At 37.9% G+C, this 15,066-nt stretch overlaps 1 protein-coding gene across 3 annotated transcripts in view; it reads left to right on the top strand.

Moving 5' to 3' along the window:
* DLC1 (DLC1 Rho GTPase activating protein) overlaps positions 1–15,066 on the top strand; it is a gene marked incomplete at both ends in the record, with an annotated part of 387,952 nt that overhangs the window by 329,555 nt on the left and 43,331 nt on the right. The gene's annotated exons all lie outside the window — the stretch shown is intronic.

Below are 15,066 nucleotides of genomic sequence, written 5' to 3'. Positions count from 1 at the left end.
TGGGTGTGCTACATCCGTGACACCCTCCTTTTCTCAGTCACAGAGGATCCCAGCAAACGCCCTTTAAACGTTAGCCTCAGTTGCAGTAGATCGGCTCCTTCACAGATGTAATTTTCAGGTAAAGGCTCCTGCCTCTTCCTAATTGTGGAATATCCAGATGAAGCATTGTCAGCATGAGCCACAAGATCTGAAAATCAGCATGAAAGAACTTCCGTTTCTGATTTCAAGGTTTGAGGCTGGTGATGGAATAAAAGCTGTGTTGGTAGAACAATTTGGGTCACAAAGCTGTTAGTACCCAGAAGCACTACATTCATTTTGAAAAGGGGAAAAGAAAATCCATGCATACTAATTTAGCTTCCCTAAATTTGCCATTCTTCAGTTCTGCCCTGGAGATTTATTTAGGTCAGGGTTTTTGGTTAGATCTCTCACTCCCCCAGGAGACTGAGATTATTATTTAAAAGCTCAGTTCTGAGGAAGAATCCCAGAGATTCGACTGATGTTTTCAGTTTCTATTATAACCTCATGAGGAAAAACATTTTTTTGACTGAAGTGTAGCTCCTAGACCCAGATACGCAAACCCACCCTACGAGACAAATAAAGAAAAAATATATAAATTGCAAGCTGGTAGATTCATATTTAACACTGTTTAGAGGATGCTAATAAAACTCTTGCCCTCATTTTGCCTAGCATGAGATTGATCATCCCAGAGAGGTTTAAAATTTATACCACATTCATCGTGTTCTTTCATTCTTTCTAAATTCAATTCAGATTTCAAAGTGTCATTTCAGAGCAGGGCTATATTAGGACCAGGTTAAGTCAAAACTAACCAGGAATGTCCTGTCACTTCCAGATTAAATTTCCTGGTTTGCTTTTCCCTCTGGATCTCTGTGCTAAGGAATATTAGAAACCTTTCCATAACCCTATCTTAGACTTTATCCTCCCAACTTTAAACATTCTAATAGTATGAGCAATAGAAATATGACACAATTTAAAAAAAAAAACATAGAACTAAAATAAACATGCATGCAAGTCCCGTGTCTCAGATGCTATGTAATAGGAATAAACTTTAACGTTGGAAAGTAGATGTTCCTTTACAGAGTCAGATTACTAGTACTACTATTATCATTATTGTTAATATTATTTACCTTTTCATAATGCAAATGAAGGTAAAAGGAGGAAATAGGTGTAGGGGATTGCTTTGAATGACATAAATTCAGATATTATAAAGTTAATGTTTTTTATTTTCAGTATCACTAATTCACTAGTTCTAGAACTTTTCAATAATAACACTACAACAGAGGATAACTAGTACAATAATATCATAGTAGGTTGAGAAGCCTGAACAGATAAAACACACGCACACAGATACCCCCAAAACAGATTTTGAGTTAAGGTTTCAGTTCCTATTTCTTAATAAGTTCATATGTAAGTAAATATTGAGCCCTTTATAAACATAATCTATTTCAATCCTCGCAACTACCCAAGCAGGTATTATTATTGCCATGTCATGGATAAGGAAAATAAGATTTGAAAATAAAGTAACTTTTCCAGGGTAAAGCAGCAAATAAATGGCAGTTTCGGGATTCAAATCTGGACCTTGACTCTAAAGTTGATTTTCTTATCATTATAATAAGCAAACTTTCTCCAGGATTATTTCACTTTTAAAATCTTAGTTACATAATATTTAACATCAACAAGAAAATATATGTGAATATAAATGATAAAGTATAATGATATAGCAGCCACTAACCCAAAACCCAGCTGAATAACTAGAATTACCTTTCCTGTTAAAGCTACCCATACACTCTTACCTAGCTCATCTCCTTGCCTTACCCCAGAGGCTATCACAGTCCTGAATGTTGAATTTATTATTCCCTTCATATTTTATGAAATTTTTTTTACCATGTAAGCACTTTATTTTTAATGTTGATATTTTACCCAGCATTGTTTCAAAGATTTGTCCATGTTGCTGCATGTAGCTACGGCTCACTTGTTTTCACTGCTGTGTAATATTCCACTGTATAAATATGCCATTTTAAAAGATCTATTCTCCAGTTGATGGACGTTTAGGTTATTTCCAGTTTTTCCTAATACAATGTTACTGTAAGCATTCTTGAGTTTTCTAGTTGCACAGATGCAAGAGTTTCTCTAGGGAACAAATCTCAGAGCAGAAGAATTACTGGATCATAGCATAGTCAGTATTCAGCTTTAAAATGAATGTAAAATTGCTTTCCTAGGAGGTTGAACCAGCAATATATATGGGTTCTCATCTTTCCAACACTTGGCATTGCCAGACTTTTCCATTGTAAATCTAGTATATGTAAAGTGGTAGCTAATTATGGTCTTGACTTGCATTTTTTTATTGCTAACTACTTTAAGCATTTTGTCTTGTGTTTATTCACTATTTGTTTTCCTTGCCTTTCATATCTTCTAATTTGATTAATTTGTGCTCTTTTCTTTATTAATTCCTTTGTTTTGCCTTCTTTGAGTTCATTCTTTTGTTCTTTTTATAAACTGGGTGCTTGGGACTTCCCTGGTGGTGCAGTGGTTAAGAATCCACCTGCCAATGCAGGGGACACGGGTTCGAGCCCTGGTCCGGGAAGATCCCACATGCCACAGAGCAGCTAAGCCCTGTGTGACACAACTACTGAGCCTGCTCTCTAGAGCCCTCGCATGGCAACTACTGAGCCTGCAAGCCACAAGTACTGAGCCCGCGTGCCGCAACTACTGAAGCCCGCGCACCTAGAGCTCATGCTCTGCAACAAGAGAAGCCACTGCAACGAGAAGCCTGTGCACCGCAACGAAGAGTAGCCCCCTGCTCGCTGCAACTAGAGAAAGCCTGTGCGCAGCAACGAACACCCAACGCAGCCAAAAATAAAATAAAATAAATAAATTTATTAAATAAACTGGGTGCTTAATTAATATTTAGCCTTTCTTCTTTGCTAATACAAATAATTTAGCTATATATTTCATCAAATACTGGTTTCCATTATATTTCACAATTTTAAATATGCATTACTTTCACTATCATTCAGTATTACATTTTTTTAGTATAATTTCTTCTTGAATCATGAGATATTTAGTAGTTTTTTAAATTATAAGTAAAAATATTTAAAATATATATTGACATTACTGATTTCTAACTTAATTGCATTTTGGCCAGAGAATGTGGCTGTTCTGGTTATCTATTTCTGTATAACAAACTACCCCAAGACAGGGGCATAGAGTAATGGCAATCACTTATGCATTTTCCTCATGGATCTGGGAGTTGACTGGACTCAGCTAGGCATTCCTAGGCATTCCTCAGGGTCTGTCGGGCAGTTGCAGTCAGATGGTAGCTGGAATTAGGATCTCCATTCATATGACTGGTGCCTGGGCTGGGAAAACTCAAAACAGCTGTGGGCTGAAACAGCTGGATTTCCTCTGGCATCTCTCACTCTCTGGCCTTTCCATTTGGAGGCTCTAGGGACTCAGGGTAGCCAAACTTCTTATGTGGAAGACTCCAGAGGGAGCAACTGTCCAAGAAAAACTTGCTGAAGCTACATGACCTTCTCTAACCCACCTTGGAAGTAAAGCAGAAGCCCTTGTGCCACATTCTAGTCATTGAAAGTCACACGGACTGCCTGGGTTCCAGGAGAGGAGACACTGATTCCATCATTTGATGAGAGGATTACAAAAGGTTTTGTGGCATGTTTTAAAACCACCACAGGAATTGATATGATACCACTTCTTTAAAATGTGTTGAGATTTGCATTATGGCTTAGTATTTATATGGTCAGTGGTTTTGTTTTGCTTGTTTGGTCTTAATATTGCAGTGTTGAGAATGTATATGTTCTTACTGATGGGTACAGATAAATCTATACGTGGTCATTAAAACTTTCTTATTTTACTTTTTTTTTTTTTTTGTCTGTTCAACCTATCCAGAATACGTTTCAAGTCTGTTGAAATCTCTCACCAATATGATATTTGTCAGTTTTTTCCTCTAATTCTACCAATATTTGCTTTGTAAATTATGAGGTTATTTTATTAGAGGCACACAACTTCAGAATCACTTTATTTTCCTCATTAAATGAGCTTTTTAGTGCTGTGTAGTAACTCTTCACCATTTATAGTCCTTTTTGAATTAAAGCCTTTTATTTCTATTTATGTAGCTACCCTAATTTTTTTTTGCTTAGTATTTGGTTGGTATATTCTTTTCTATGCTTTTACTTTAAGCCTTTCCATGTCCCAACATTTTTAATGTAGCTCAAATAAACAATATATAGCTGGATTTTTATTTTTAGGAGACCAGTGTAATCTATAAGTTTCAGCTTTTAAGTGGCAACTTGAGACCGTTTATAATTATTATTACTGATAAATACTGACATATTTGAACATATATGCCCCCTTATTTTGTGTTTTTCATTTGACCTGCTCTCTCCTATGTCTTTATGCTCTGCCTTTTTTGCCTCAAAACATTTACAAATCTTTGTTTCCAGTTTTTCCCTATACTAATTTAGAAGTAATGGACTATTTCTAATCTAGAGATTATTCTTGAAATTTTGCTATGCATACTCAGTAAATAAACACGAGGACCTTAGAACACTCTACTCCAGTTATTCCTTCCTGACTTACTGTTGTCTCTAGATTGTCTTTTTTTAAGCTCCACAAATTAAACTTGTTATTATTATTAATAATATTTTTATTTTCCATAGAAGATTTTTTTCCCCAATTTACCTGCATTTTACCAGTTTCTTTGCTCTCCATTCTTTCTTGAATCTCAGATTTTGAGGTCATTTTCCGTTTTCTTTTCTTTTTTTTTTTTTTTTGCGGTACGCGGGCCTCTCACTGCTGTGGCCTCTCCCGTTGCGGAGCAACAGGCTCTGGATGCGCAGGCTCAGCGGCCATGGCTCACGGGCCCAGCCGCTCCGCGGCATGTGGGGTCTTCCCAGACCAGGGCATGAACCCGTGTCCCCTGCATCGGCAGGCGGACTCTCAACCACTGCGCCACCAGGGAAGCCCCGCCCCCCTTTTCTTTAAGTATATCTTTCCAAATATCCATTAGTAAAGTTGTATTGGTTGTTAACTCCCTCTATTCTTATTTATCTGAAAATGTTTTTTACCTTCATTCTTAAAAGATTGTTTTTCTGGGCACATACTTCAAAGTTAACTTCTCTCTCTCTCTCTTTCTTGCTGTGTGTGTCTCAACTTGAATATATTCCAATGTTCTCTGACTTGCATTTTTGCTGTTGTGAAGTATGCCATCAACCTAATTGCCATTTTCTGTAGGTGACCTCTCTTTTCTCTCAAGTGCTTTTAAGATTGCTTCTTCTTATAGTATTCTGTAGGTTCACTAAATGGTGTCTGGGTGTGGATTTCTTTCTATTTATTCTGCTTGGTATACTGTGTGCCTCCTGTGCTTATGAATTCATGTCTTTCATCAGTCCTGAAAAATCCTCAGTCACTATGAACTCAGACATTGCCTCTGTGCTCCATTCTCTATATTCGCTTCTTCTGGGACACCCAAAACACTTACGTTTGACCTCATCATTTGATATTCCATGTTCACCTAAAGCCTCTTCTATATTTTTTAATAGGCTTTATATTTTCCAGCAGATGTAGGGTCACAATAAAATTGAGAGGGAGGGGAAGAGATTTCTCATATAACTCCAACCCCTCCCCACATGTATAGCCTCCCCCTGTATCCACATCCCTCACCAGAGTGGTACATTTATAGCAATTGATGAACCTACATTGACACATCATTATCACCCAGTGTCCATAGTTAACATTGGGGTTCACTGTCAGTGTTGTACATACCATGGGTTTGGACAAATGTTTGATGATATGTATCCACCATTATAGTATCATACAGAGTAGTTTTATTGCCCTAAAAGTCTTCTATACTTCACCTGTTCATTCCTCGCTCCCTTCTATCCCTTGGCAACTACTGATCTTTTTACTGTTTTCATAGTTTTGCCTTTTCCAGAATTTAAAATAGTTGGGCTATAAAAGTGAAAAAAACATGTTTGGGAGGTGGGAGAAGGAAGGTGAGAGAAGAAAAAGATAAGAAGAAAATACAACAAAATATCTTGCTCAGTTACTGAATGTTATGGGAAATGAAATTTATATTTAAGAGCACTATGCAAATAAAGAGTATTGTTACACACCAAACAGATTAGATAACGGCTCAGATGCAGCAGATTGTAGTGCATAAAAACAAGAGAGCCAGCACACGCATTGTCATCTTTTTATTAGTTTGGTAGTTGTTTTAAAACTGTTTGTGTCACTGTGAGGAAAGGCATGGGTCCAAAATGTTCTATCAATAATACTTTGGGATGGTGGTTTTGTATTCTTTTATAATAATCACAGTAGGTTTCTTGGAAGGGAGAACAAATTTAGAAGAGTGACTAAGTGTATGAAAAGTGGAAAATTACTCTTAGTGAAAAGTGTGAAAGAAATCACACAAATAGAAACATTCCATTTAAAAATCCGGGTGGGGGACTTCCCTGGTGGTCCAGTGGTAAAGAATCCGCCTTACAACGCAGGGGACGTGTGTTTGATCCCTGGTCAGGGAACTAAGATCCCACATGCCATGGGACAATTAAGCCCACGCACCACAACTACTGATTTCGCATTCCTCAACTAGAGAGCCTGTGTGCCACAAACTACAGAGCCCATGAACCCTGGAGCCCGTGTGCCGCAGCATAAGATCCCACATACCTCAACGAAGATCCTGATTGCTGCAACTAAGACCCGACGCAGCCAAAAATAAAAATAAAGTTAAATAAATAAATAATAAATCTTTAAAAAAATAAAAATAAAAATCTGGATGGGAAGATTAAAATCAAAATATGATTGGCAAATTAGAGCAATGACACAGAAAAAAAGGAAAAGGAAGAGGTCGTTTTTAAGAAGGTCATTTGGGTGCAGCGCCTTGAAATTCTACCAAACTAAACTGCATGGCCTGAATTTCACGAGCAAGTATAGGGACCACACCACATACCTCGTGAGGCCTCAGTGATAGTCAAGATATTTGTCCAAGAAGGAGAAAAGCTTTATGGATTTCTGAGAACAGGCAGGCGGATTCTTAACCATTGCTCCACCGGGGAAGTCCCGGAAATTATCATTCTAATTTTTTTTAATTAGAGAAACGAGCTCTCATGGGAAAAGAGTTCTAACACAGCAGATGCACTCCTGGGATTTGCAGCAGCATGTTCAGTGGGGCACCATGTTCTGTTTTGAATTGGTATGAGGCATGGTGGCCGACAGAGTGGATGCTTCTTCCTTTCTACCATTTTTTTTAATTAGTAGAGTTTTTGAAGGTTGGATATGTTAGAGCCCTATACAAGGAAGTGAATGTGAATATAAGTTCAGGTTTACACTGTAAATCAGGACAAACTAGAACCTATAGATGGCTGAGGGGACCGGAGAGAACATCTGGTCCAATCCCCTCATTTTACATTCTAGGAAAGGCGAGACCTGAAATCCTGCTCCAAGCTCACATAGTTTGACTTTAAAGCCCTCGTCATGATTATCATTGCAGAGAGACCCAGATTCTCAGTTATTAGCAGTGTGAAATCAAGCAAGCTACTAAGTAACCTCTCTGAGTTAAATACCTTATCTGTGATAATGTTTACCTCCAAATTATATTATGTCTTCAACCTAAAATCCTTAGCTAAATGATCCAGTATCCTTGTTTTGTCATATAAATTATATCTTTTTATTTATATGTAATAAAGTATAATACTGATATATCATATATATCTAATATATATAATTTTAAAAATAAACCAAGGAACAAGCGATATTATTATGTGAGCAACTCAAGGTCACTGATAGTATCTGTGACCAGGTTAGGAACATGATTTATATGAGCATTCTTTCTTCTACACATGCATGGACTTAAGGACCCTCAAAAATTCATTTTTCTAACTCAGACCCGGAACACTCAGTTCTGAAATTTACCTTTATTATATGTTTGTTTTGTCAAGCCATCAAAAAGATAACAGTAATCAGCACAGAAATAACTGTGAGTCCAACAGTAGAATATTTGTATAGGAGAGAGCCAATCTACTCTGTCTTCTGATAAATCTTCAATCGCCAGTCTTTCACAATTCATGATTCTTATTGCCAGGGCTATTTTTAAAATGTCTAATTTGGTGCCTTGCAGTTCCCCCCAGTACAGCTTAATTCAGCTGAATCCATGAGAGATAATTGACTGAGTTAGTTATTCATGAAAAGCCAAGCTTGACAACTTACTGCAGCTTCATTCTCCTGTTGGCCATTAAAGTAAGTTGATGATCTGGAGCTGTGTAGGGGTTTCCAGAAATAACACTATAATGGCCAACATGCTGTATTAGGAGCTGAGAAAGAGAATTGTTTATTATTTTTCAGGCAGTTGCCCAAACCCATGCCATAGTATTTTTATTTTAGGACCCAATCTGCTATGAAGAAAAGCAACACATTACATCTCAAGTGAACACAAAACATCTCCTTAGTAAAAACAAACTCATGAGTGATTTCACACAGATTTTCAAAACTATGGAAACTCAATGCCCCTAGGTCTCCAACTTTTACACTGACCCTGCCAGCCTTTTGCAATCTTTATGGAGGCCTTACTCTATATACGGCACCTGTATGTGATGCTAGAGTAGATAGATAAATCAAATAAGACACCTAGAATATTTCTTTGAGTAAATAATGAAACGTATAACTAAAGCAAAAAATCCTACCTGTTAAGTGACCTAGTTTTGCAAATTGATTTTGTGTCTTAGCATTTTTGGCTTCAAACCACATAGAGAAAACTACCGAGTTAATCATTAAAAAAAACAAATAAGATCTTTGAATTTTGTTTGAACCTTGTTAATTTTTTAATATCATAAATAAACAAGCTTAAAAGGCAGATAACAAACTAGTAAAAATATTTTTATAATAAATGACAAATGGTTAATATTGCTAAGAAAAGACAAAATGCTTAATCAAAAACATGCTATGAGATTAAATAGGCAAATCCTAAAATTACCACTGGTTAATAAATATGAAAATACTCAACCAGTATAACAAAAGGAATGGACACAAAAGGACAAATACTGTATGATTCCAGTTATATGAGGTACATAGAATAGTTAAATTCCTAGAGACAGAAAAGTAGAAGAGTGGTTACCAGGGACTGGGGAAGAGAAGAATGGGGAATTATTATTAAATAGAAACAGAGCTTCAGCTGGGAAAGATGAAAAAGTTTTGGAGATGGATAGTGGTGATAGCTACACAATGATATAAATGTACTTAATGCCATTGAAATGTACACATAAAAATGGTTAAAATAAATTTTGTTATGTATGTTTTACTACAATAAAAATTTTATCCCATTTAGTATTCAAACAAATATAGACTTAAACAATAATGAGATAATATATTTTTGCTTATTAAATTAGCAATAGAAATGGAAATTATAATGCTGGCAATACTTAACGTGAAGAGAAATAGGTACATTCAAACACTGATAAAAATGTAAAATAGGTACCTGCTTTCTAGTTCAGAAATATATATCAAATGTCCTAATATCCTTTGACCTCTTAAGCCAAAGTAAGTGAATTAGCCTAAGGAAATTATCATTCTTTTTTTCTAAATTTCTTTTTAAAATTTATTTATTTTTGGCTGTGTTGGGTCTTCGTTGCTGCGCGCGGCTTTCTCTAGTTGCAGTGAGCGGGCGCTACTCTTTGTTGTGTTGCACAGGCTTCTCATTGTGGTGGCTTCTCTTGCTGCAGAGCATGGGCTCTAGGCACGTGGGCTTCAGTAGTTGTGGCGCACGGGCTTCAGTAGTTGTGGCGCACGGGCTCAGTAGTTGTGGCGCACGTGATTAGTTGCTCCGTGGCATGTGGGATCTTCCTGGAATAGGGCTTGAACCCATGTTCCCTGCGTTGGCAGGCGGACTCTCAACCACTGCGCCACCAGGGAAGCCCATCTTAAACTTTTTAACAATAAATATTTTATAATCATAAAAGTTAAATAATAAGAAAGCAAAATATTAAATATTATTAGTTCTTATAAAATAATGTCCATCCTCAGCTTTCAATAAATTATGTGCTACAGACACAAAACAAAAAAAACTGTACAATTGATGATAATGTCAGAATAAACAAAGAATCAAAAGCATGCCATTAAAATTGGCTAATTCAGTGGGAAAGTAGCCCAGTTTCTTTTGTGGATTCAAAAAGGATTGCGATTTTTACTTTTCTCTGGCCTGATATTTGTGTTGTCAGAGGCCACTTGAAAGAATCAGAGCAGTCCTTGGTGAAGCTCAGACGGCAGTTGGAGGTGGCAGAGGCACTGACTAGGTGTCCCAGGGTCCCTTCTCTTTCATTTTGAGCTGCGAGGCTTTGGGCTGATCAGCTATCTAAGCTATTAAATGAAATAGGCTTTCAAAGGAGATTCTACTGTAAATATTGTAATTATCTCAGGAAAGCATGCCCACTGATTTACCAAATCAGGATTATGTTCAACCCACCAGTGAACTATGACAGAACTGTATCTATTTCTACTTTCTACCTAAGAGCTTTCTTCTCCAAGCCCTCTTTTTATATTCTTTTTTTTTGTCATTTGCTGATTTTTTTAATTGAGATATAACTGACATATAACATTACATTAGTTTCAGGTGTAAAACGTAATGATTCAATATATGTATATATTGCAAAATGATCACCACAGTAAGTCTAGAATAAGTCTAATTAACATCTATCACCACACATCATTGCAAAAATTATTTTTCTTATGGTTAGAGCTTTTAACATCTACCCTCTTAGCAACTTTCAAATATGCAATACGGTGTTATTAACTATAGTTACTATGCTCTACATGACATCCCAGGATTTATTTATTCCTGTTCAATTTTGTTTCTTCAGCACACTGCCTTTCTAGGGTTTAATAAATTGTTGTTGAATGATAAAAGTTCTGTGCCAGGCTAGATCATATTTGGGGCTTAAGTGATTATTCAGAAAGTAGATTTATATCACATTTATGCAGGAACAAGGGACTCCCCCCTCTGAACTAAAACTATCACTGACAGATTAGGTTAACCTTCCCCATATTTTTAACTTCACTTGTTCAAAAGATGTAGTCAGAAAAAGTTCTGACTGAATAAGAGAGCTATTCTAGGTAGAATTAAAAGAAGGCTAATTTATCTCACCTCCTAAACCCTTGCTTTTTCTCCTCTTTCACCATCCTACACCCCTGGCATCTGGGTTTCAAATATTTTTGAAAAGGCTAAATACCAGGGTAGACGGTGGGGAAAGAACCCAGACTTGGTTCATGGAAGCTTAACCATAAATGAATGTTTTAAGGACAACCATTAAATTTCAAATTTAATTATTTCTCTGAACTGGATACTGTTTACAAATTATTTTAACAACTTTCTACTGTTTGTCATATTTCCTTTGAACATTACAAATAAAGAACTATTTTCCGCACTCATTTCACAATGCTCCATTGAACACAAATTATATTACAACATTTTCCAAGCATCAGTCTTTTAGTTCCTGTGGGAGATAAATAAATTTCCAAAGAGATTGCTTGGCTCCTATCACTAGAGCAGAGGTTTAAACTAGTTGCCCCAGGGCTAAATGAAGCCCAAAGTTGAAATTACTTGGCATGTGTTTCAATTTTTTTTAATTAGTGCCAGCATCTAAAAACTGGGACGTGTGGTATAAAAATTTAGAAATCTATGGGCTCTTGAAAAACAATCTCTAAACCCAGAACAATGGGTTGCTGTGTTAACACAGCCAACAACCAAGTGAGCCTGAGCAGCAGTGCTTCTTGGAGGGCTTCTGGGTTCCTCACTTTTCACCATCCCACTGTGACTTGCTTCCCTCACCAGCATTACCTGCCTGAGTGCCTGTAGACACCTAAGTTTTATTCTTTTTTTTTAATGGAAAAAATGTGGGAAAAAATGCAAGAGGACAAATGCCCTTGGACAATATCAATGATATCTAATAGTAATCTTTAAAATAGAGTAGGAACCAGAGAGTAGCCCACTTAACCACTCAGCCTTCTGTCATGCAGCTTAGGAGTTTGCTCTGTGATTTTTGTGGCCTTGGTAATACAACACTTGAATGTGGAAACATCCATGTAGATGACAGGGCACAGCTATCCCTGTGAATAGCTTCCTGAAACTGATGCTCCAACTGAGAAGAGCATGGCAGGAAGTGAACAGCAGCAGCGCAGGTCCTCATGTCAACCCTTTTTCTGTTGTTTGTTTTAACCTCCACTGAGAGCAAATATTTAACAGCAGCAACAACAGTAGCGACAAAACTTGGTGTAATTTGTGATGGCTTTTTATTCTCATGTATTGAAGGGGTATCAGAAGACCATATATACTGCGGGCTGGGAAATGTGCTACATTAATCTCTGCCTCTTACAGTCCGGTGTTTCAATACCCAAATCTCATGTCATGCGTCAGCTAACAAACCCAGTCTAATGGCATCTTCCAATGACAGACAAATGAAACCATGGGTGATGAGTTGAAGGTTACATGGAGAGGAAGGACTCTGCTCTGTCCTGGGGACCCTCTTTCATCTGGAAAGGACCACTGTTTGTTTAACTCTTAATGACTTTTCACTTCTTCCTTCCCCCAGTTTGTAAAGGCTCCTCAGATTCACAAAGGTTGAAGTCAAGGTCTTGTTTTGTTTTCATCTTCTCCTGGATGATTATTTAAATACTAATTGCATGGCTTAGTTTGATGTGCGCACTTAGTAATACATAATAATCATGTCTAGCCTTGTCGAGTGCTTCTTATTTGCTAAGCACTAATGTGCATGAGCTTTTTCAATCCTCATTAAAAACCTCACGAGATATGCACTGTTTAAACCTCTTTTTTCAAAGATGAAGAAACCGAAGTTTGGGAGGCTAAATAATATATTCATCACACAGCTGGTAAGTGGCCTGTTCCAAAAGTCCTGCTTTCAACCATATTCTACACGTGTAGCAGTTTTCAAAATGTAGCATGTCCACTTCTAACAGGAGTAAGAATTTAAAAAATAAAATTTGGGATCTGGCCCAGGTCACAGGCTGTGTCAATAAACCAAAGAATGGAAGAAAATGATGAGATTCAGGGAAGGTCAAATGCAGACCAATGCATCACCAAGGAAAATGTGTCAGGAATTATTAATATTACTAGGTGATGAGCAATCCATATCACACAAACCTCCACAGAGAGGGAACGAAATGAGAGAAGATCCAGAGGAGACAACCTCAGTGATCAAGGAAAAAGGAATGAGGCTTGAACAAGAAGAGACAAAAAGATTAGCAGGTTTTATTCTGGAAAGATGAATACTTAGTGGCAGGTTGTACATCAAGATTGCACAGACTCCTAGAAACCCAATTCACTTAAAACCCAACTTCACCCAGCTAATAATAAATATTAAGAATTTATTCTGAGAATTGATATGCTTTGGAGGAGATGCTTAGAATATCTATAACTTGGAGGTTTGGATTGTTAATAAATAAGGGACGTTACTGTATAAGAGAAGTTTAGGTGGTATACTCCTATTTCCTAAGTTCGAAGTCCGCACTGCAGCCTGAACGAAGATTTCAAAATGCAAATCTGATCCTGGGATGCCTTCTTCCTTTACAGTGGCTTCTCACTGTTTATTGCTGTTAAGGATTTTTAAAACTCCTCAACACAGGGCTTCCCTGGTGGCGCAGTAGTTGGGAGTCCGCCTGCCCGTGCAGTGGACACGGGTTCGTGTCCCGGTCCAGGAGGATCTCACATGCCGCGGAGCGGCTGGGCCTGCGCGTCCGGAGCCTGTGCTCTGCAACAGGAGAGGCCACGGCGGTGAGAGGCCCGCGTACCGAAAAAAGAAAAACAAAAAACCAAAAACCTCCTCAACACAGTCATGCAGGGAATTGAAAGTTGTTGCCTTTACTTTTCCAGTATCCCCTGAATCACATTCCCCCTTGCTGGCAACTGTGGGTGTTTGGACATTTCCTCCAGCTTCCGAATTTCCGAGGGAAGCTCCCTCTTCTTGTCTTCCTGGGCCAGGTCAGGTCCCCACTTCCTGGGGCCCTCACAGCACCTCTTTTTCATAAGCCCCTGTTGCTCCCTCAGCAGATTAAACTCTGAGCAGGCAGAGGCGGGCCTGCCCTTGCTTATTTTGGTGTCCCCAGCGGTTCTAAGTAGGTAAAAGCCCTGGAAATACCTGTTAAGTAAAGGAGCCCCTCGCCGTCCAGAGATGCCACTCTTCAGAGCCCAATTCTGGTTTGGGTAAATTAGGAAGTCAGTGGTGAAATGAGTGTTTTTATTTTGTTTTTGAAAAACTGGGGTGAAAGAGTCTTGTGTATGTCAACTAATACACAGCTATGAAATCAATACATTTTAAACTATAACCAAGAGACTAAATTCTCCCGTTTGTATTTAACCCCACTTAAAAACAGACTCTGCTCCAAGCTTCCATATCCCCTCCCCTTTATATATCTCCATCTAAGACACTATATATATTTCACTTGTTTATTTTGTTTATTGTGCATCTTCCCCACTAGGAAGTAAACTCCAGAAGGGAAGGGATGTTTATATTTTTTGTTCCCTGCTGTATCTCCAGAGCCTAGAACAGTGTTTGGCACATGGTAAATAAATGCTCTGGATATATTTGTTGAATGAATGAGTTTAGGTTAGTAGTTTTCTTTGCGCAGCGGTAATAGGCAGAAAGCATCAATTAGCCCCAAAGGAAATTTTCATGCAATCCTGGTCTGAGTTTTTAAAAATCTTACAAAGATTATAGTCAATTGTGATCTTTTAAAATGAGGCTTCCTTTTATATCAGGGGTCCTCAAATTGAAGTGCACCAGAATCACCTGAGGGCTTGTAAAAAATGCAGATTCTCAACATCAGAGATTCTAATTCTGCAGTCTAGAGTCCACTCTACTAGTTCCAGGAGCTGCACTGGGTTGTGGCCCAAGGGCCTTGGTTTGGAAAACACTGGTTCTGACTGCACACTGCAGAGTCAGCACGTGCTGAGTATAAGTTGTCCCTCTCTACCGCAGTGTCAGTTATTTACATCTGCTCTGTACCCCTGTGCACCTTAGCAATGAATGA

Source organism: Hyperoodon ampullatus (genome assembly GCF_949752795.1).
Source record: "Hyperoodon ampullatus genome assembly, chromosome: 20".
NCBI lineage: Eukaryota > Metazoa > Chordata > Mammalia > Artiodactyla > Ziphiidae > Hyperoodon > Hyperoodon ampullatus.
Note: the sequence above shows the minus strand (reverse complement) of the source record. Positions and strands in the feature narration are given on the sequence as shown.